The sequence below is a fragment of the Cucumis melo genome, unplaced genomic scaffold (genome assembly GCF_025177605.1).
Source record: "Cucumis melo cultivar AY unplaced genomic scaffold, USDA_Cmelo_AY_1.0 utg000149l, whole genome shotgun sequence".
Lineage (NCBI taxonomy): Eukaryota > Viridiplantae > Streptophyta > Magnoliopsida > Cucurbitales > Cucurbitaceae > Cucumis > Cucumis melo.
The window spans coordinates 2,852-5,000 of record NW_026123795.1 but is presented as its reverse complement, the minus strand read 5'-3'; the positions used below and the strand labels follow the sequence as shown (position 1 = coordinate 5,000).

Here is a 2,149-nt window from a genome sequence, read left to right as displayed (position 1 = left end):
CAAAAGGACGGGTCGGAACACGCTGCTCGACGAGAGGTTAGTCTCGACTCAAAGAGGAGAGGAAGACTTACTTATTTATGATACAGAATTTGTCTATGAATTAGGCGTAAGTTCATATGGAAGAAAGAGTCCAGAGGACGCGTAGTTAGGAGTCTGAAAACTGGAGGAGTATATAGCTCATAAGCTGTCTTTTTAGTTCTTATTCCTTTGTCTTAGAATCGGTAGCTTGGCCGGCCGCCTTCTGACGCTCGGGAGGGAGATCCGGGAATGGCATTGGTATCGTCCCTTTGACTCTTTATTTAGTAGGAGGGTATCGGCTTTCAGCTCTTACCTCTTAGCTCGAGATCCGGCTTTTTCTTTCTTCCTTTCTTCTCGTTCTCGGGATCCCTACTCCATCTGATGACTTATCGCTTCCAACGGCTAGTCCTACTTCTGAGGCTTCTTCTCTGACTCTGAACCCTCTCCGGGGCCGGGAGCTTCCTTTCCCACTCCTCTCCCGTAGGAAAAAGAGAGAATTTGACTTCCGAAGCAGAGTACTCACCGAAGGAAGAGCAGTTCCTCTTTCTTTACCTTGTGAGGCTTCCTCTAATGGAAGAAGAGCGTCAGCGACAGCCACTTCCTCTTGATCTTACCTTGATTCCGTCCTAACCTACGATTCTTCCCATTGCCCCTAACCAAGTCTGACTGTCTGACTGTTCCGACCCGAGGGAGCTTCCTCTTTCAGTGAGAGAGCTACTACCGAGACTGACTCCCTGTCTTCAGGGGACCCTACTAACTTCCTTCTTCCCCACTCCTCTCCCTCCTCTGGGCTTTCTGACTCTTGGGGACTTTCTCGTCTACGATACGAGCCTAATCTTGGGAGTTTTTCCCTCTTGTATGAGCCCAATTATGTGGTATTGCCACACGAGCAGCCGATGCCCTCAACCTCCGTCACTCTGTCTCGCTATTCAAAGCGCTACGTGGGCCTGCGATCCGGGGGCGGGGGTCGATGGATGTCCGTCTTCTTGAGTTTTGACCTGTCCGAAGGACTGATTTATTCCACTTGTTTGGGAATTGAATTAAGGAAATGAATGAGTTAACAATTGCAGCTTATCCACTTGTCAAGAAAGCCACTTATCTTTCCACAAGAAACTCCGTCCTCTCCTCGGGTACCAAGAATTGAGTGAGACTGCTTTCAGGCTGGGCGGGCTAACTAGTCTCATAGTTCATATGGGGAACCCAAAAATTGCATTTCACATTCGCACTCAGAAATGGCGTAAAAGAGGTGAGAACTTGCCCTGATTATTCATTGACATCGAATCCCGTTGTGACCTGCATTTGAGTACTCTCATCTTTCTCATTCCCCGAACCCGGCTGGACCCCGACCAGAGTGAGTTGTAGAACGAGAAGGAGCGAACTTGACCAGACCATAAAAGGAGCGGTTTCGGGCGAGTCAGTGGGGTTCTTGCATCGAAGAGTTATGATAGGAATCGCACCTTGGGATTCTACTCTCAAAAGATATAGAAAATAGAGTAGAGAGTGATTCTCTTCCCGATCCTGACGATCGATCAGTCGTATTCGTCCCTTTTCACGGGTGGTTAGCTCATATTCTATCGAAGGAGTCAAATCAATAAGAAGAAAATACGGCTGTCTTGCTACTTGAGTGTGATCATCTCCCTACTTCGGGGGAGAATAGTTCGTCCTTATACACAGCCTCTCCTAAACCACCGATAGCCTGATCCAGCGGGTTCGCGCGTAAAAGAAGGCTACTATTGAAAGGCATGAAATGTCCTTCATTCACCCACCATCACATGGGAGTTGTCCTTCATTCTCAGCCTGTCATCTCAGAGGTGCAAGGTGGAAGCTTTTCTTTCTTCGTTGAGTAGATATATTAATCCGTCTCGTCCTACTATCTCATAGAATAGTTAGTTCCCCGCTCAAGGGATACTGAAAAGGGAAAGGGAACCGATCAGTGCACGAGAGCCCATGCAAGGGCGCTCCCTTTCTCCAACGAGAACTGGATGAAGAATTAGTGCAAAAGAGATTTTTTGGGGGTATTATCTACCCTACGCAAGAATGGTGGAGTGCCGCCCATCACGTCAGCCTTTGAAGAATCCATCTTCCGTCTTCCGCTGGGCGAGTCTCCTTACTTCATTGGTCTTCCTTTCCA

The 2,149-nt window shown here is 48.1% G+C and overlaps 1 protein-coding gene across 1 annotated transcript in view; it reads right to left on the bottom strand.

Moving 5' to 3' along the window:
- The window catches only part of LOC127145629 (ATP synthase subunit alpha, mitochondrial-like), a 2,930-nt gene extending 2,511 nt beyond the window's left edge, over positions 1-419 (bottom strand). The window contains 1 exon segment of the mRNA XM_051080686.1: positions 1-419. This exon segment is cut by the window's left edge and continues 1,007 nt beyond it. The gene's annotated coding sequence lies outside the window, so the exon portion shown is untranslated.
- Positions 420-2,149: the final 1,730 nt, after the last annotated feature.